Here is a 20,986-nt window from a genome sequence, read left to right as displayed (position 1 = left end):
CTATATATTGGGCAGTACAGGCCATTTAAACGAGTCTATTTCACCAGCTTGAAATATGAGCCACCGGAATTCTCGATATTGCATCTGTCACTACAAAAGTCCTTTTTGCCGCTCCTCCTTTCCACTCAGCATTGTTTAGCTGTTTAAATCAGATCAGTAATCCTCCCTCTTTTATAGACCATTAGACATACAATAGAATTTGAAAAGCATCTTTATTTAGATCAACCATTCTGAATATTACTGAATAAACTACCCACCTCTTCGCTTTCCCCGAGCTCGGAGATGAACGAGGGAGGAAAAAAAAGAAAAGAAAGCAAAACAGATAGTAGGTGTGGAGGCTGAAAAAGATATTCACTGAAAGTTCCCATTGCTGGGGTTTGTTTCTTATCTTTGCAGACGAGTGGGAAATCAAAGACTGGAATGCTGGGAGAACGCTGGGGAAACTGACGGAGGGGTGAGCTTTGGAAAGGAGGACGGATACTTCCTGTTCCTGCTGGAGTGACCCGCAGGTCTGAGGAGGAGTGAGGGAGAGAGAAGGTGGAGAAAGCGAGTGAGTATGATATGAGACGGTGGCAATGAAAGCACAGGAGGAAATGTGTTGGGAATAGAGTTAGGATGAGAAGGAAATATTGATTAATAGACCTTTACAGGGAAGTTTGGCCTAGTGTGTCTTGGGTCGCTATTTTACCCATGATGCTTTTTTTGAAGGGTTACTTGACTTTTACAGGTTTTCATTCACAGGGTTTCTTCACAGGTCATTGCATTTGAATCTAATCTACCACTCAAATCCAGTTATGGTTTTGCACTATACTACGTAGGGCAAACGCAAGGTCATAACCTTTATATTTGTAACATTGTCATATTTGAGTGAAATTTCAAATATTTCACATTGATATTTGACATTTTCCAGCGTCGTATCATGATATCGAAGCTTTATCCTTCACAAGCAGTTGTAATTATGTCAGGAAAGAATCTGCAGTCGCACATGCCAGCCAAAAGAGGGCAACATGATTTCAGAATTCCTCCACATACTAGGACACAACAGCGTCTAGAGGGTTAAACGTGTAAGTAACAATAATTTACATTTGCATTTGGAATGGCTTCCCTATTCTGTCAGTCGGCAGTTCAAAGCAGTTCAACACTCTTGGCGACAAAGGAAGGTGTTGTCACATGTGTGAGATATTCCGGGGCTGAAATGAAGTTGCTCACCATCAGCGTGTCATCACGGAAGGACATCTCCTCTGTGATGACTGAATGAAAACAAAAGAGAAATGACATTAACCTATCATTGCTGAAACAACCTGCTGTCAAGAGATAGTGTAGCCTGTGATCATTAGGTCCATTATAGATTTAGGCTGTTCCGGTGTTTAAGAGTGATGCGATTTAATGAGTTTTTTTTTTTTTTTTTTTTTTTTTAAGTCAGCGTAACATTAATGTAGATTTAGCAGATCTTGGAAACGCTGGTGATATTACATTCCAGATTCGCCATTATCACTCATGAGATTTTTCAATATAACTGCACATGTGCTTTGCATCAATCAAACGAGGGCTAATATTCACGACAGAATTATTATGGCAAGATTGTTCTGCTTCTTGCTTCCAACTAAGAGTATTTTGACAGAATACAGCAAATACTTACTTTTGCATTGTAAGTGTATAAATGCACACATGTACACATATGCATGTATCTGTGTGTACTTTTCTGTTTGGAAAAAGACACTGCAGCATGTGCTGAATGTGTTTGATGCATGTATTCAAATTTTCTCTATATGTGGTTGCTCAGCGCAACCTGCATCTCATATGCAAGCACATATATATATATATATATATATATATATATATATTTTTTTTTTAAGAAATTGACAGCCTGTTTTAACACAGGCTGCTGCAGGAAAACTGCAGAAGGGTCAATTACATTTCAGTCTCTGACCAGCAGAGGGCGGCCTTTCCAGTCTGGGCAAGCAAGAGGTCATTTTTGTGGGTGCATGAAACCATTTTTTGGTTTTAGACAAATGAGCATGTTATTTATTTACATTAAAAACATAGCATTTAAAAAAATATATATATGTAGCTCATAAAAACATTAGTTGAAACAAAAAGAATCAGATAAGATGAGTTGTATTGTAATATTTAATGCTTCTAATTTAGATGCATTTATTATTATTATTTTTTTAATGCATACATAAGCATAATCAAGATTAGTATTATTATTATTATTACTACTATTATTAATTTCTAATAATTTATTAATTACATTTTTTTTTTTTTACATTTTACAAAATCACTTTGTGTCATTTGTTTTTCTTTACTATTTTAGTCTAATAGGTTTATTCTCCATTCAGTGTCTCGCGTTCAATCTCTTATCGCTCCTGTCAGTATTATTTCCATAACAGTAATGCACTTGTAGAACAATTCAATTAGGCTGGACATGCTGTACAATTAGGTTTTCCTGTTATGGAATTTAACGGTAAATTACTTGCATATTTCCCAGTCATTTGCAAGTATGCAGGGCCCATTTCATCTGTCTCTGAATAGGATTGCTATCCTTTTCCCTTCAAACCTGAAACCAGCGGCTCGACATTAAAGAACTAAAGGTCAGACAAAACTCTTAAAGTTGAAGGTGACCTATCTGAGCCTCATTTAAACTTCCTGTGGCAGTGCAGTTCTCCAGATCACTGTGATTATGAAACGACTGTTTTATCAATATCATCGCTGCCCTTTGCGGGTGCAGCCGTGCTTGTGAGATGCAGATCTCTCGCAGAATGTCACATTAAACAGGTTTACAAACACTCTGTCTGCTTATAAAATGAGTAAACACATGTTCCTGTGTGCATCCCTGTGATAACTAATTATGAAACTTTAGTTATTTCTTCATTGTTGTTTTTTTTGTTTTTTGTAACTGGGTTAAAGTGTGAATGTGAGATTTGCTGATGTCGGCATTTAGCATTTTTAAAGCAACAACAAAGAAGTGCGTGTTTGTCTCTTTGCATTAAGCTAATTGATCGCTGCATGCTTTTGACTGATATGCAAACCGTTGTTTTGTAGTAAATTAATTCAAGTGAAATCTAGCTGAATATTCATACGACTGTAAACACATGCACATTTTTTTTTATCTTTGCAGGATAACTTTAATTAAGCTCACTGGAAAGTAGATTATCTGTCTTTATTTTTGAGTTGTATAACACTCAAAACACGCTGAAGTCTATTAGCACGTTCGCACAAAACGTTCCACAAGCTTTTTTGTACGCCTTTCCTCCTCGTTTCTAATTGCCGGCTGATATTTTAGCCCTCTGAACTGAATCGAAGCTATTCTTGCCACAAGCCCGTTCGCTGTGTGCCACAGATGTACGTGGCTTTTCTCAGTCTACCCGTGTAGACCGTCGCGGAGAAGCACATTTCTTCTCTTCGCTGTAACTGACATGACACCTTCTCCTCAGCACGGATCCAGGGATGTGTCTAATCGGCGCTGGCAGAACACTCTCTGCTTAATTTTAGCCATAATGGCTGTGAGGGGTGAAATGATACTTTAAAGAGGATAGAGAGGGAGCGAGAAGGAGAGCGAGAGACAGTGAGAAGGAAAAGGGAAAAAAAGAGAAGAGAACTTGAAGGTGATTAGTTGTTCTGGAGAATCTTGGCTGTGGAGGCAGGAACACTAATCCTTGCTTTGGTTGGAGCCATTTTGCGCTATAGGTCCCTGATTCCGCCCCCTCTCAATTTTAAGACCCGTGTCAAGCTCAAGCTCCTCTCCTGCGCCTCGCTGCTCTCATTTCCTATGCCTTCTGGCGAAGCCTGCTATTTATAAGAAATCATTTTTCTTCTTGCTTTTATTTAATTCTTTCCTACTTGTTTGATTTTCTGCCCTGCTTAGGAAGGTGGCCAGATGAGTGGCAGGGATCCAGAGGGTTCCACCGCTCGCATTCTCACACCCAGAATCCTCTGTTGCGGCCCAGCTGCCTCTCTGGCTACCTGAGCCTCATGAACACAACAACGCATGCGCATGCATAGTCTCTAGTAATCGTATAGTAATCTATATAGCCCAGAGCTCACTGTTCAGATGCCTTTGTTAAAAGCGCTGCCTTTCTTTTGCTATAGTGCTATAGGCTTCTAGACTGGTTGCGAGCGGGCTAACAAGCGCTCTGATCCAGATCATATTATGTTTTTATTGATAGGTGCATCCTCATCAAAGTAGAGCTTTAGGCAGTTTCTCGTCATTGGCTTTGAATGCACGCATGGTTTAGAACTAATACATTGCCTGATTCAAGCCTGATTTTAATTGCCTCTTGAGTGGACTTTTTGCTGTGATATCTATTGATATATTTATTATTTGGAGCATGTCTACAAAATAGGCAGGAATAGAGATGGTATGTCTTTAAAGGAGTTTGTAACATAAAAAAAACAAAAAAAACAAAACGTTGTCCACCAAATTCCACGTTTTGTTTTAAGGAAGTGAAGTTTTCATTGCAGGTCTTTCATCGAATTCAGCTGTCACTGCGTGTTGGAATCCTCATGCGAGGCTTGCATTAGGAAGATGTTGAAACGTACTGTATGGAACAGCGAATGCTGAATTACCTGCTGTTGAAACATTTTGTATAGCAGGAGTTTTTATTGTGGTTTCACCTTTTTTTTTCTTCCTCACCTCCACAGTCAGTAAAATTAATTTCCCTGACCTTCGAGCTCTCAGAGCAACAGGGCTCAAATTGCACATATTACTATTGTGGCTTTTTATTTTACTATGAAATGCATGAAACAGGGTAATGAGGGCTCTGTGAATCTACTTATTGATTTTTATTTCAAGGCTAGAAATAATAATTAAAGACAGAACAAACCGGCACCTGGTCCTTGGTTGAGTGGTTTTAGAAATAAATTTATGTTTAAAGTGCTATTTTAGTTGTGAAGAAATATGTGCTGGTTACATTGAAACCAGTGTGTTAAGGTGGTAAAGTTGATGCTACTATGCAGTATTTAGAGCTGTAGTAAAACACTGAATTTAATTGAGTTTCTTTCTTTAATGAAGCAAAAAATCAAAAGTAGATGATTCTTTAGGAATGGCTAACATTTATTTATTTATATATATATATATGAAGACTTCAGATGCAAAAGCCTCTAAGTGCCATCTGAAATTCTCTTCTAAAATGAGTATTTTTAATTTCAGTAATTTCACTTTAATGACAATTAATAGGTCATTTTCATTGCCATTAAAGTGAAATAAGTGAACATAAACGTACAAGCTTGATAAAAATGATCATTCTAGAAGTAAATTTCAGATGGCACTTAGAGGTTTTTGCATCTGAAGTCTTGTGTCTATCGGACCATTAATAATATAATGAATTGAGTAATGTTTTTAACACCTCCATTGAGTCAAGCCATGAAGTCTCTATTTCAGAGTGTTGTCTTGAAGCGCTGCTCCACTGTCCTTGCCAGCCACTTCCAATCAATCGCCGAACGACGGGCAGGAGTGGCAGGAAAGAATTAATGAAGGAAAAGTTTTCAGACCCGGTGTCACTTCATGCCAAGAAAGTTTGTCTGAAACCCTAATGTGCACTGGAGAGAGCAGGCTGGGGGGGAGCAGTGTCCGCTGAAAGATATTGATATAGATTTTAATAAATGTACAGGCGATGACACCTAAAATGCCACTTCCACAATGCAGTTTGACAGTGTATTTGTACTAATAACCCCTAAGAGTGTAGATGAAATAGTGGCTGCTCCACTGTAGCCATGATTAATGTGGCTGAAGTAATTAAATTCCATTAGGCCCCGGGATCACCTGCCAGTGGAAGCGGGTGGCGGGCCACGGTGAGACAGCCATCCTGGACCCAGAGACTAATGCTTTTTAAAGCAGCGCTCGCAATCCCGGCCAAGGATACGGTAACGGAGGACATCTGCTCCCCGTTGATGGCTGAAGGTATTGATGCATTGGATCATTAAGGGGGAGGGGGGGAGGGGGCGCTTAGCGGATGGTACTAGCGCAAAGCTATGTTTTCGCTGTTGACAGGAGAGATGCACCAGAAGAAATGCGTGCGCCGTGTCTGCGCTGGCAGAGCGCTGTAATCTCTGGGCGTGGAAGGCAGCAGAAGCCTGGCTGCGGGCTGTAGCGTTGCAAGGCTCAGTGGGAGTAGCTTTGCTCTGGGTGCAACATTGGACTGTTGTTGTTGCTTTTTTTTTCTCTCTGCAGCGGTACTCCGTCCTCCCGGTAGATGGGTACGGCACCGCCCCCCACGTCCCCTGCTGTTTTGCAGCAGATTCCCGAAGACTGGCATCATTGCTAGCGGAGAGAGGCCCGTGCCCTTTGCAAATGGCTACAGTAATGACCCACTTGGGAGGCAGCGGGTCGCTGTGGATGCGGATGTGTCCAGGTGCCACAACATAAGCATTTCATTAAATATTGAAGCGACTGCTTTCAGTTATTGAGGCGGAGGGAAAAAAAATTTGGCCACATTCCAAAAGTGACTAAACGTATGTGAGATGCGAACATCTCTCTCTCTCGTTCTCTCTTTTTCTGTCTCCTCTCTCTAATCACTTTCTGGTTTTACTTGACCTTTCTTCTGCTAATTAGTTGCCTTCTTGAAATGCATTATGGGTAATCTATCTTGGGCGATCCAGCTTCCCCCCTCTTCTCGCTCCGGTAATCACTCCAAATGTATGAATGATTTATTCAGCGGAGCTATTTCTCACAATCTTAAAATACACAAACCATAAAATACAACCCAATTATTACCTCACGCCAGCAAAAACCGGACCTGGGCCCGCGCCTGTGTTGTGTAATTGTGGTGACATTGAAGGAGAGAGAGTTATCTGGGATGTGCACGAGCAGAAGTGGGCTGGAACTTGCAGCTGCAGATGAGAGCGGTAATGTAAGGTGTTGAGATGTGCAAACTCGTGCCCATGCTGTGTTAAATGCTGCGTGTGCGGTGGTCTGTACACGAGTAGTTTTATATGGACTGAGGAAAGAGCTACGTCCTTGTTACACACTCAAAAACAAAAAAAGCCTTATGAGATGCAAATCGTTATTCAGCAACCCTGCTACTTTATGGATAAAGTGATATTTGTGTGTGTGTTTTTTTTGTACATCATTTTGTGACAATTCGTTTTGTTAAAGATTTTTTTTAATATATTAATATATATTTTAGTTTAGTAATTATTATGGTAACACTTTAGAATACTGTTCCTTCATTAATGAATAAATACACAAGCTCATCAACATTCTAGTAACTACTATTAACTAACAAGAAACTCTGATTAACAAATTACGCACAGTCGAATGTGGTAGTTCACTATTAGCTAATCAGAAACTACTATTACAAAAATATAGATTTTGTAAGATTTTGAATTCCTTCCGATGGATTTGGTAACACTTTAGTCATTACTAGTGTGTTCCCATGATCTTCACTTTAGAATACCGATCCAAATAATTAGTAGTTCCTTTAGAAAGATGTAGTAACACTTGAGTCATTACTTTCCAAAACCTTACAAAAACCTCAAAAGCTTACAATGACTTCAGTCAATATTAGGTAGTTATCAAGCTTTTCACTTTAGAATACTGATCCAAATTATTAGTAGTTCCTTTAGAAGGATGTACTAACACTTGATTCATTATTAATGGGTTACCATTAGAACCTAAATATAGTAGTATTTAGTAGTCTTCAGTGATGTATGAAAAATATTAGTTACTGATTAGCTAATAGTAAACTACCACATCCGACTGAGCGCGATTACTTACTAATTTGTTAATCAGAGTTCTTGTTAGTTAATAGTAGTTACTAGAATGTTAATAGTGCGTTACTCATTTGTTCCTGTGTAGCTATTCATTAATGAAGGAACAGTATTCTAAAGTGTTACCATTATTATTATTAGTTTTTTTGTTGAGTAAATTCACCTGCAGTTCTTGTTACCTTTCATGCAAAACGAGAGGTTATTTGTGCACTTGTTTTGTGTCTGAACGAATTGTGTGTTTGATATGTGCGCCCACTGGAAGTGGGTACAGCAGATGTGTGGCGCCGGGGCCCCCGGCTGCTGCCAGCTCCTGGGATCCTGTGTTGACAAGTGCCTTCAGGTGCACAACACTCCCCATTACACACATAACAGAGTTAGTCCCTGACACGGAACCAGAGCCAGGGAACACAGTTAGAGCCTTGTGTGTGCGCATGTGTGAGAGTTTTAAACATATTGGAGTGATGAATTGTGAAGAAGAGTTTGAAATGCACAAGAATTGTTGGTTGTAAACCAAAACTACTTATTCTGAAAGTATTGGACAACAACAGACGAAACTTGGCATTTGGTGTTGAGAAACTTGGCACACTAGCAGTTTAGTTAGAAATAGAGCACTTTTCTTTTTTTCTTTTTTTTACAAAGATAAATAAAAATGAATTAACTTCTGAACTATTTTAATTTTATATAAATAAATCCAATTAACACATTTTATTACCTAGGAATGTGTGTTGAAGCCCCATTTGTTTCAAATATCAATGACAAATTAGTTAGTGCTGTGTATATATTTGTTTTAATATACCTTTATCTATTTGGTGTTAATACTAGATCTTCAAAGTGTTACTGAATCTGTCTGAATGGAAGACAGCATTGTTTCCCTGAGAATTATATGTGTGGGTCTCCATATGAATATGCATCAATTAAATCTGAAATAAAGAGAAAGGACAATTTATTGCTCTAAGGATTTATTCAATTTAACTCTGTAATTGCTTGCAATTCACTTGCTCATTATAGTACAATTTAGTGCATTTAACAGCAGCTGTTATAGAGTTAATGACAAGAGCTATAGGGAGGATCTACATTATCCCAAATGACTCTGTGCAAGGTGTAATTCCACACTCAATTCACTCATTCAGCATACAGGAACCACATGAATGAGGTTTAAAGTGAGTGTAAATTTTAAAATAGAGAGTGAGGGAGAAATCATGGATTTCTTTACTTGAATAACAATTAACTTATGTAAACTGATTCCAAGAATGGACATATGTGACCCTGGATCACAAAACCAGTCATAAGTCGCACGGGTATATTTGTGGCAATAGCCAACAATACAGTGTATGTGTCAAAATTATTGATTTTTCTTTTATGCCAAAAATCATTAGGATATTAAGTAAAGATCATGTTCCATGAAGATATTTTGTACATTTCCTACCGTAAATATATAAAACATTTATTTTTGTGAGTGAATGCAGCGAATCGTGAACATAAATGTAGAACTTTAAAGGCGATTTTCTCATTGCTTCGATTTTTTTGCACCCTCAGATTCCAGATTTTCAAATAGTCTCTCGGCCAAATATAATCATAACAAACCATACATCAAAGCTCATTTATTCAGCTTTCAGATTATGTATAAATCTCAATTTCAAAAAATGGACCCATGTGACTGGTTTTGTGGTCCAGGGTCACATATACTTGATTCAAAAAAACATTTAAAACATTTGTAGGACACAATTACTACAGCAGCTAACAGGGTCTGATATAATCTCACAAAAATGTGCCCAGGTCACATTATACCTGTCCCAAGAAACAATAAATAATAATAATAATTAAAAAAAGGTAGATTGATTGATTGATTGATTGATTGATTCCCCCCATTTATCTTAATGATGATCTTTCATTGTCATTATTGTAATATGAGAGTTTTTATTGTAAATACTGTAAAAAAAATAATATTTGTATTTGTATCAACATAAATGAAAGGCAGCACAACAAATACTATCATATACAATTTAAGCTAGTACAATATATTATACAATTTAATGAACAAAAATATATACTTAATTGTCATTAGAATATCACAGGCCTACTTCTTGGACCATTATAATTTATTTATTTTGCAAAATATTATTTTAAATTTCTTTCTTTTGATTTAGGAGTGAAATGTTGTATGACCAATACATGTTCTTGAAGTTCACAACTAATGATGATTATCAACAGTAATAATATATCCCTTTTGATGCTTGAAATTGCATTTGAGCTGTATTGTTTGGTCATCAAATTGACTAGTCTGTATGCTATTTCATATCTAGATAGATTATTGTGGTTGTTTATGTATTGCATCTTGTTTTGTATGAACTCTCTCTCTCTCTCTCTGTCTCTGTCTGTCTCTCTCTCTCTCTCTCTCTCTCTCTCTGTCTGTGTGAGTGAGTGAGTTGAGTGCGCGTGTGTGTGTATGTGTGTGTGTGAGAGATAGTGTCAGTCACTATTCTAAAGGTGTCCAGACTGTGAACTGACTGTTAAGATGCCTTTGAGCAGTGGCCGTGTTTTCTGTCTGATTGTTTACCACTCTTCCCCCCCTCCCTCCCCCCCAAACCCCCCCCCCCCCCCTCTCTCTCTCTGCTGTAAGTCTAAAATTTTAATTATGCTGCCTGACAGGCTCAGTGCATGATGCACGGCCATGCATCCATCACAGAGCGAGGGCCAGTGGCGGCCCATGCCTTGCCTGGTTCCTGAACGCCGGAGCAAGGGCTGAGCAGCAGGTGCCATATTACTGTGTACAGAAAAGCAATTAGGAAGCATATTGGATGAATGAGGAGTGCATTAATATTAGCGAGTACATTTGTCAGTGGGCTTGATGCGAGTCTTTTTCTTTTCTTTATGCAACATTAAGATTGTGGCGCTCATAAATTCTCTGCTTAAATTGCCATCTGTTTCCCTGTCAGGGCACTCTGAGACTCTGAGAAGAGAGGAGGGGGATAGGAAAGTTTTCTTCTTTCCTCTCTCTCTTCCTCTCTCTACTCATTCACTCTCCTCACTGTCCTCAATCTTTTCCCTCCCTCCCTCCATCCCTCACTCACTCACTCACTCACTCACTCACTCACTCACTCACTCACTCACTCACTCACTCCTCTGATCTTTCTGTTCTTTCTTTAAGATGATGTAGCTTTGCAATTTATCAAATGGTTTGATAGTGGATAGTTCACCTAAATATTAAAATTTTGCGATTGTTTACTCATCCTCGTCAAAAGGAAAGTTTAACTGAATGTGCATGCTGCTCTTTTCAATGCAATGAGAGTGAATGGTGACCAGTCAGGCTCCAAAAATGACAAAAAAGCATAATAAAAGTAATCCGTACTGTGCATGTGTTATATTATTATTAAAATATTTCTTTAGCCACATGACGGCTTTGTCTGAGGAAAAGATTCGCAACTGCCGAAACTCCCCTTCGCAACTGCTTTCAAATCTCATTCACGTCTTATATTCAAATTGGGCACATAAAGATGTGTCAAGATGTCGTCAAGATGTAGATGATGCCAAATGTCATTGCTTCCTAAGTATCTCGCAACTGATCGTGATGTTCCAATTTTTTAAATGCGCATATTTAAATCACACAAATGAGATTTGAGAGGAACATTATAATAAATAAATATGAACTTGAAATTCAGTCTGTCCCTCATACAAAGGGACCAAACTTTAGCCGAACACTAACAAATTTTCAATAATTAATTTTGAGTTATTGGGTAATTGGACTACTTATGCCTTTCAGGGTGGTAAGTTCTCAGGTGATAAACAGTTAACTGCGTCATCACCGGAGAATTGCTAAGCAAACACCACTGTTTCTGTCTATGATTCCTGCCTGTTTCACCCAAATATTTTACTTCCATTTGTATGAAAAAGAGCAGCCATGATAATCTACAAAATATATAATTTTGTATTTACCGGGAGAGAGAAATGCGTGAGGGAGAGATCATTCTAGTTTAGAACAACATAAGGATAAGTTGCGTGTAAACTATTCCTTGTAACCTTTTGATCAGTGTTTGAGCCCTGTCGGCATATACCTAAATCAGATTTGTTTTGCATTTTTCTTGTAGAGGAGATGTTTTTAAGTCGATTTTATATTTAATTAAGTCAACATGCAGACTGTAAAATATTCCTTGGCAAGAGCATGTTAAAAGCACGGATTAAACCGGTGTGGCTTTTGGGAAAAAGGAAAACTGTCTGTCCTCCCTTTCTTTTTTATTGTCTTTAACCCGGAGAGGAAGCGCTGCTCGTCGCTCACTCTTTTTGGCACGATGGCCACATTCTCAGGGCTATCATCTCAATAACACGGACGGCTTAATGATGGCACGTCCAAGTGCTGTCACAGGGAGATTACTGTCAGTACGTCCCATGCCCGCAGGGGATGTGGGGGTGTGCTGAGCTCGATTGCAGGGGGGCAAGGGGGATAGCATAGAACCCCATGATAATTAGCCAGCCTGCAGTGTGCGTAAAGCAGTCTGAACAGCCAGTAGAGCGGCAGAGAGGGCAGCGTGTTCACTCTTTGTGTATCTGTTCTCTCTTCCTTTGACTTCAACTCAGCCCAGTCGAGTGAGACTGCTGGGAGTGGTACTTGGGCACTGTTACAACGCTTAAGACAGGTATAGCGGGTAACTGGTGACTTAGCAGACAATATGTGGTTCTTTGCAGCCAGTTTGAGTCGAGATTATGTAGATTACTTGAAGATATTAGTGCTGTGTTGAAAAATCAGTGCCTCTGTGGAGCTGTCATGTGGCTTTGAACAACAGATCACGTCATTAAATATCCACGACCCCTACCAGCACTATCATCGCAGACAGTTAATATACACCCTTCAAATGCACACAACTTGGGCGAGGATTTCCGTACACTCTGGGCTTTGTTTGTTCAGTTTAATGCGAGTCAGTGGCCGCCAAATCTGACCCTCCAATGCGGTTGCGTTCACGCTGGCTGCCTGTTATTAAAACATTTTCCCTTTTGAGAATTATATTCAAATAATTCTGTTGCCAGTGTTGTCGGCCAGCTACGATTTAACTGACTTGTCAGTAGCTTGCTGCCATAATCTGTATTACAGGCACTGGCACAGAGATTAAAGATCAAGAGATTTTAGGAAACTGAGAGAAAAAAAAAAGAAAAAGAGATTTTGGACATTTATGTGGCAGAATTCCTCTCTAAATAGACATTAAATGTGGGTTACTTTTAAAAGACCTCCTTGCATGAGGTTTATGCCTGGAAAACTGCGGTGTCCCATTTGAAAAGAGAAGACAAACTTGGCATATTCTCTATTTCCTTAGTATTTTTCTTTTATATTATTTAATTTTATTGGCTTATGGATCACCTTAAAGCAGACTTATAAGGGATTTACAATATGACTTGGTTCATTGAGAGAGCCAGACCCAGAATTGGTTTAATATAAATGTTGAACTATAAATCAATTATAAATATAGCTGTTGTTGTTGTTTTTGATGCTGTTTTCCCTTCACAACAACTAAATTGTCTTTACCCTTCAAAAGCAACATGGCTGTTGAAAATATATAATATAGGCTAGATAAAGGCATGGGATTGGTAAGAATTTTTTTTTTTAATGTTTTTGAAAGACAATAGAGCCATTACACCAGTCGACAGTGTCACATGATCCTGAAATCATTCTAATATGCTGCTTGATATTTTGTTTGAAAATATGATACTGTTATTATTATTATTATTTTTTTTTTTAGGGTTATTTGATGAATAGTACGTTTAAAAGAACATAATTTTTAAAATCTTTTGTAACATTATAAATGTATTTGCTGAATCAAATGATTCATTCTTTATTTTAAGCTTACTTCCTATTCAATACGTCTTGATACTATACTGGACAAAGCAACAGTCATAGATGAAAAAATGTTTGTACTATTTTGGATTTATTATTTGTCAAGTCACTGTGACTGGCAACCTGAAAATTCATAATAATTCTATCCAAGGGGGTTTCAGTCTGTCTAAAATCTGTTATTAACTGTTATCAACACTCAGAATCTATTATTGCCACAGATACAGGTTCTAGGTCTCTTTCAATTTGTTTTGGTGTACATTGGAAAGAAAGAAATGTCAGTCAAAAAAGATTTGATCCTCACTTAAATTAAATATATATTTCTCTATTACTCCTAATATTGCTGAAATGCACATTGTTTATTTAATTTCATAGCCATACAACATTCAGCTAGCCCCTGAAACAGTGTACAGTAAATTATGATTCCTCAGTTCTGGGTATAACATTTAGAAACCAGAGCTCTTGGATCATGCGTACCCCTGACATACAATGTCTGTTAAAGCTCATTGCAGTGTATCTCTGTGTGCGAGTCCACAATTGTAAGTACCTGAGGCTTGTCTGTCTTTGGCATAAATCACATTGGTAACAAGACCAAGTTTATCTCTCCTGTAGTGCGGCTGAAGCTCTCAACAGGTCTGTGCATGATCCGGTGCTATTACGCTGTCTAATACCTTCTCATTGTTATTCATGGACTATAACATGGCTCGTTTTTTTTCCTCCGCTCTTGCCTTCCCTCACAGCTCCATTTATGAATTGCTGTAACCTCTTTTAAGAGTGCCGTCTAATTGATCTAATTCAGCGCTAACGGATGTTCTCTGTTATTACAGATGATCTTGGAGGCAAAGTTGGTAAAAGCATTAATAATCTGCACTCGTTGTGCAGTGCCGTGGCACGCCTGAACGTGCCGGGGGGTAATCATGCAGTCCATAGGGGGCGCATGAAGCCATTAATAATATTAAGGAAGATTGTTCGGCCCACAGTCACTCGCCTAGTCTAAATGGAGGACTGTAGGTGGGATTCAATGCAATACCGGCAGTACCAGATACAGCAAGCCACAAACTCACACCGGTGTGTTCAATATCCTCTTTCTTCATGTTTTGTACCTGACATCCTATCGCAAACCCACACTCCACTCAAAAGAGCAGTTGTTCAACACCATGATGATGGTCTGGGACTCCTCTACACCACGAAGCCAGTATCTCTTCTCAAATCTCTCATGAGAATTGTTTGCTAGCTTGGCGAAGGTTGTTTGATATTTCCTAGCTGCTCTCGACTTTCTCCTCTCTCTCCTTTGCCTCCTAATTCGCAGTATGATGACAATAACTTGCACGACAGCCTTAGCGAGACCTTTCGAAATGCTGCCGGCCGCCCACTCCCGTCAAGGTCGCCACTAAAAGGCGTCTCACTCTTCTCCTAGTGGCTTCTCCTTTGCGCAGACTCGTCGGCTAGCCCTGAAAGATATAATTTTCTTCAAATGCACCTCACGGACTAGTTCGTCTATTTCCGTGGTGCCCTTTTCCAATATGAGGCAGAGACTCTACATAGCAGCGACTTGCGCAAATCACACGGCAGGGCCGGGATCTGAGAGGGACAATTTGCCAGCTGTATGCATGAGTAAGCAGGGAATTTCTCCATCCATTTAGAGTGACCAGACTGCTCCCTGACAAGAAGATGAGAGCGAGAGAAAGAGAGAGAATGTAGAATCACTTTTGCACCCTAACACAGTCCTGTGAGGGAACTGCCTTCAGATGGCTTTTGCCATGTCTGATCTTTCTCTCTGGCCAAATCTGGTTTTCTATAATCGTTACTGGTGCTTTGTGACAGGGTAGGGAGCTCATTAAAATTCCGGGAGTTATATTGGTCATGTGTAAGTATATATTCTTTATTTCATGAATATGCAGTCTGACAGGTACTGTGGGGACACAATACTTCAAAAAGTAAGTGCAAAATACTATACATTTATACTTTACACAGTGTTAGTCCACCTTGTCGAGTCAGAGTCGAGTCCAAGTCCTTAACCAATTGAGTTTGAGACGTTTATCTTATCTTAATTTTATGTTGTTACTTAATTTTGATCTTTCATGTTATGCAAGATGTGGAATCTACTGTACTCAGAAAAATATGTCCAAAATGCCCAAGTCCTTGTCAAGTTCATTCATAATCGCACTCGAGTCCGCACTTGATTCCACACAATACACACATATTCAGCTTTGCCATCATGGGAATAAATTGCATTTTAAAATATATTAAAGTGGAAAACAGTTGTTTATATTTCACAATATTACAGTTGTTAGTATATTTTTTTTTATCAAATAAATGCAGCCTTGGTGAGCATAAAATACTTATTTCAGAAACAATAAAAAAAAAAATTGCAGACTCCAAACCTATTAAAAACAACAATACAACAACAACAACAGCGAGTATAGAAACTCCTTCTGTACTGTTTAAAAAATCATCCTAGGTGGTATCTCATGTAGTGAACAATCAATAGATAGAAACCAATGTGTGCTTCTTTAGGATGAGAGGTTCTGTTATTGCATGGTGTTTTTTCAATCAGGAGGGCAGTGTGCCCTGTGATTTTTACCCAGCCAACCCTGAGTAGAAGAGCAGGCTCAAGACTGAATTGGCAGGTTACATTTCTCTACACAGCACATGAAAACTTGAGTGGTCCCACATCTTGTATGAAAGAATGTGTAAATCCTTCCTGTTCTACTTCAAAAATCACACTGAAGAGGCTGAAGAGATCACTTCTTGCCAGTCTACTTCAGTGAGACTCTTAGTGGTATGGTTATCACTGTCAGAATTACTGCTGTCATGCAAAACAATGAACCACCTGTGATAGTGAGAAAAACAAAAGCTGTGTTTCACCTTTCACTTTTTAGAGGCAAGTGCAGTTGGTGATTACTTTTCTGCTGGATTGGCCAATTACAGGCTTATTTTGGTTTTCCATTTTTCATGGGTTAAATAGACTTTTATAACAACATGGTTATAGTGCTGACAAAATAAGTGTCTTATTGAATAGTGTTATATCGGAAAGATCTTAACCTGTCCGTAAAAAAAATGCATCAGTTATGATGAACCACACATGGCAAGCTTATATATCTTCAATTCTACAGGGATTTTTACATGTGCATGTGGTTTGGTCCTTAATCCCTCAAAACCACATACACTTTCTATGTTGGAATGTTCCATGCTGGGAATGCTGTGTTGAATGTGGCTGTCAAGACAGCTGCAGTATTTAAACTGGAAAACGTTTTGTAATTGTTGAACCACTTGCTGAAGAGCAAAGCCCCTGTCTGCCTGTTGAGCTGTCAGGATTAGCATGGACATTAGGACAATATGTGTATTTTAGACTCGCATAAGAGTTTCACATTAAGCTGGTGGAGTAAAGAGTGGCTACTAGGGGTGTAACAATATATCGTCACAATATATCGCAATACAAAACTGCAACAATATGGATCATGGATAGTGACAATATGTATTGTGTATACTTCACCCAAAATGAAAATTAGGCTACTGTGTGAGGAAAACAAAATAAAGTTTACAAAGTTTTAGCGTCATTACTACATTAAACTACTATATAATGTTGAATATAATGTATAATAATGCAATGGGGGAATATTTGTGGGTCCTGATAATGCCAAATGTCTTATGTTACCAGTAACACATTATTTTAAATATATCTAGTAGTCAGTGACAGGGTGCAAGCATATATTCAAACATACAAACATGTTTCTGTATTCTGTACAAACATAATTCTGTATTTTCAGCTTCAGAATCATGAATATTTGTATTCTGGTGTCACCATTGTCCGATGCATTGGGTTACCAGCACCAAGTCTAAGCCTATTCATTTACACCCACAGTGTAATATCAAATTTAGCATTTTAATCAACAGTACATTTATTTGTTAACCTTTTACCATGTGTCTTGGAGTATCGCAATAATATGGTATCGTGAGTTCAGTATCGTGATATGTATCGAATCGTGACATGAGGGTATCGTTACACCCCTAGCGGCTACATTGAAGACATAAATATAAGTTTATTGAGTGCTGGTTGGTATACCGGTTCATACCGAATACCGGTTTATTTTTGTTATGATATGAATTTTTAATATACTGCAATACCGGTGTATGTTGCTTTAACAACGATCGGAATGCGGCTCGGCGCGACACTGTTAGAGGGGTCGCTTTTCACTGTTGCACTGTGGTGAGGGCACAGCTGTATGTGTTACTAAGCGTAACGGTGAAGATGGATAGGTTAAACTATAATTGATAGCTGTCAAATTGTATTACAGTGTTTCCCACATTGGTTCACAATATCAACACTACCCGCCACGAATAGATTTTCCAAAAGGCTTTGACATCGTTGAATAAACATGAGCACTGCACGTTTCAAAGTCAAAATGCGGCGCGGGTGTTTTTATATGAATGTATCTAAAGTAAACTGATGGTCTTTAGAAAAGTTTCGATGTTATTTCAATTTAATCTTTCCGGATAAAGCAGCGTTTATGAGCGCTGCACTGCTTTGTGTACAGCCGTTTCCGGGGAAACTGCTATTTTTGCCTAAAGCGCCTCCTGCTGGCACCTCTTTGTAAACAGCCTTGCAAACTTTTGTTAATAATAGTGTGGAATTGTTCTACAATATTCACTCATGACAGTAAAATAGGGCTTTTTAAGTCAATCTACTGCAGTATTTCCTCTCTCAATCAGTAGAAAATGTGGTTAACGCCCAGTCATGCTTGAGGGAAAAAAAAACATCATATACTGTGAAACCGGTATAATTTTGAAAAATACCGTGATATGGATTTTTGGTCATACCGCCCAGCGCTAGTTTTAATTATTTTTATTGATTGATTGATTGTTTGATTGTTGATCCTATACTTCCATGTGTTATTCCATTTTTTGGTGACCTTGCTATTTTTCCAAAATCAAAAATATAGTAAAAAATAATAAATAAAAATAGCTATTTTGATCAAGCTCTCAATATCCACTACTATTATTTTTCCTTTCTTATAAGTTATTTGTAAACTCTCTCTTTTTCTTACCCTCTCTCAGTCTTCCCCCAGGACCCAGCCCGGCCTGTGAGATTTCCTTGTTAGCTTAGATGCGGAGAACTGTTTTTAGAGTAGACACCTATTCAAGACTCTCTCTGTGTGTGTGTGTGTGTGTGTGTGTGAGATGCCCTCCAGCCAGCGGCGCGGTAGGGATGATGCGCTCTCTCACAGAGTGCTAACCTTGATCAATACCCTACTATGGATCGCTCCAAACCCCGCCGCTCCCGTTTGCTCTTTATTTCAATATCACGGCTCTTTGAACACTGTAGCCAGAAGCCCTTGCCGAAATGGGCTCATTCTCACTCTCCCTCTCTCGCTTTCCACTTCCCTCACTCTTTATGAGTAGTTTTGTAGCGTATAGATCACCAGAGGCCATGGGCAAAGGACAGCTGTGTCATTTACCTGCATTCCACCTTCTCATCCAAACTGAGAGAAAAAAAAAAAAAAAAAGCCGCTTTGTGTGTTTTCTGCAAACGCCCTCACGCAGACATCAAAAGTAACTTATATTTTGAAGTGCAGGAAAGAAAGAGTAAGGTCTTTAATCACGTCCCATGTGCCCTCACAAGCCTTCTTGAGCCCTTCTAGGCTGAGCAGGAGCAGTTCATTTTTATTTGCTGGCTCTATCAATTGCTCATTTTGGGATTCAAAGCAACACAAACAGTGTCTTTTTGTTTTTAAGTGCCATTGCTGATCTTTAACGGCGTTTAAAATCTTTTTGGACAAATGAATCGCTTTGTGTCTGTGAGAGTTCACAAAGGTGGAGTCTGAGTATGAACCAGCTTACCTGGTAAAAAAAAACAGTCAGAATAGAGAAATACTAAGATTCTTTACATCACATGCAGAGTTAGAGGCCATTCACACAGAACATACATTTTTTTGAGTTATCAAAACAAGGTGTATAGAGACTACATTTTTAGTAGCTCAGCTGTTTTGAAAACAGTATAGCTTTTCCATTAGCATAGACAAAAATGTTGCATTGCTGTTTTTTGTTACTTTATATTGAGATGATCAGTAATAACAATTTGTAGGCCAGATTGGAAGACTAAAGCAGTGTGCGGTGTAACTAAAAATGTAGCAATGCCACAACCTTTTTTTCGTAATGTGACAGTTGCTCAGCTATATACAATAACTAGCTTTTCTAATAGCAAGCTACTTTTTCAAGCATGCAGCGTTGTAGCATGAAAAAAACAAAACAAAAAAAAAACATGCAATGTAGCATTATGTTCCTTTGTATAGAGCTGGTCAGTCATGACACTTACGTATAGGCTTATCTTTAAGGGTAATTTGCAGTGGGTTTCCTCCGGAATTTGTAACAAGTTTTTAGAATGGCATTTATTTGATTTCTGAGTAAAATAGGCTTTCTAAAACATTTCTGTATAAGAACTACAACTGTTGTCTTATTCATTTTGAAGCACACAACAGTTTCAGTATTCACATTTGAGGTATGACTGTGGGTAATTTTAATTGTTATTTTGAAACACCATTGTAAAAGCCCATATTAATTATCCGAGAGAAACTGTGAATGCAAAAAAAAAAAAAAAAAAAAAAAAAACGGCTCAAGATAATGCTTAAATTGGCTAATTCTTTTTTGGGGTTTATACTTGTTTTTTCTGTTACTGTGCAGACATTTGCTACTTTTAGTTTTATGCAGTGTAACTTTATTTGTGTGCTTTTATATGATCACTAAATGACTACTTGAGATATATTATATCATGTGATAGCTTCACTGTAGTTAGTTACTTTATGTGTAGCCTGTAGCATTTTCAAAACACTGCTCACATGGTGAAATGACACGTGCAGTGTACAGTAGTTAAAGTGTGCATTGGAGTTCAGAGGCTGACCCAGATGTGTTAAAGTGGGTCAGGGGAATGTCTGGGCTTTGCACAGAAGGCAGACGGTGAGATGTGTGGGGTACTGAAAAGGGTTGGGGGTTCTTTGCCCTGATTAAAGCAAATTTGGAATGGGAATTGTGGGATATCCCTTGTGCTTTGTTTCCGCTGCCTCTCCCAGCATCTGACATACTCTATGCATACATCCTAATCACATTCTCTCTATCACACAACCTCTAAAGGTGAAATGTGCAATTTCTGTGCCACTATATTACCAAAAAGAACTGTGAAATGAATGGCTGTTTTCAGACAGGTTATCCTACCACTTATCAGACAAACAGATAAGGCGCAGTCACACTAGTGACATTTCAGACATTTTGCGGACTGTCACAAAGCACTACTCGCACAGAGGCCACATTCAAATGGATCAGAATTATGTTGGTCAGTGCAGTGAATTTGCATTAAAAAAAACCTTGGGAAATCTGCATGGAGAAATGTTTCGCCCTTACACGAAATTACCTATTGGGAATTCAAATTCCTATTGAAATGACTGGGTTTCACCCATGGATTTC

The 20,986-nt window shown here is 38.5% G+C and overlaps 1 long non-coding RNA gene across 1 annotated transcript in view; it reads left to right on the top strand.

Annotated features, from left to right (window-relative positions):
• LOC311069944 overlaps positions 1-20,986 on the top strand; it is a 129,119-nt gene that overhangs the window by 5,723 nt on the left and 102,410 nt on the right. Inside the window, exon 2 of the long non-coding RNA XR_014603583.1 lies at positions 397-550. This is a non-coding gene — a long non-coding RNA (uncharacterized lncRNA). The remainder of the gene's footprint in view (positions 1-396; positions 551-20,986) is intronic.

The sequence above is a fragment of the Abramis brama genome, assembly GCF_963993115.1.
Source record: "Abramis brama genome assembly, chromosome: 19".
Taxonomy (NCBI): domain Eukaryota; kingdom Metazoa; phylum Chordata; class Actinopteri; order Cypriniformes; family Leuciscidae; genus Abramis; species Abramis brama.
Note: the sequence above shows the minus strand (reverse complement) of the source record. Positions and strands in the feature narration are given on the sequence as shown.